This window comes from Dipodomys spectabilis, unplaced genomic scaffold, assembly GCF_019054845.1.
Source record: "Dipodomys spectabilis isolate Male_0828 unplaced genomic scaffold, ASM1905484v1 ptg000341l, whole genome shotgun sequence".
Lineage (NCBI taxonomy): Eukaryota > Metazoa > Chordata > Mammalia > Rodentia > Heteromyidae > Dipodomys > Dipodomys spectabilis.
Genome location: NW_024871018.1, coordinates 613022 through 613794, shown reverse-complemented (window position 1 = coordinate 613794; position 773 = coordinate 613022).

Genomic DNA, 773 nt, shown 5'->3' with positions numbered 1-773 from the left:
ATCAGAAAAAATAACATTGCCCCATTTGTTAGGAAATGGAAAGACTTGGAAAAAATTATATTAAGTGAAGTAAGCCAGGCCCAAAGAAATATAGGTCCCATAGTTTCCCTTATTTGCAATAACTAGTATATGTCTGAGTCAAGCAGAAAGGGTCAGATAATTTGATGTTAGGAAACGAACCCTAAGATATGTATTCAAATGTTTTTTTTTCTTTCATGCGATTGTTTCTAACACATTTACAAGATTATTTCTTTGTTGCTTTGTCCCTCCCCCACAGCATAACCCCTGCTTTCACTGTATTTGATGTCAGTATAATTTGTGGAGGGTAAGGGAAAAAACAAATCGTTCAAATAGGGATACAGGTGGACTCATTGCAACAATGAGATGTACAAGTTGTTATGTCGAAAATGAACTATACAATTTTGGTGGGGGAGGATTGGGTGGGGGAGCGGAGGGAGGATGGGAAGGGATGGGAAGGGGAAACAAAGGAGGAGGCTACAATGCTTGATAAGAAATGTACTTATCTTGCCCATGTAATTGTAACCCCTCTGTACAGTATTTTCACAATAAAAAAAGAAAATTCAGACATTAAAATGCTTATTTTTTTTTGTCAGTTGTGGAGCTTGAACTCAGGGCCTAGGCAATGTTCCTGAGATTCTGAGCTCAAGTTAGTTAGGACTCTACCAATTGAGCCACAAAGCCACTTCTGCTTTTTGAGTAATTAATTGGAGACTAGAGTCTTATGGGGACTTTTCTTCCTGGTCTGGCTTTGA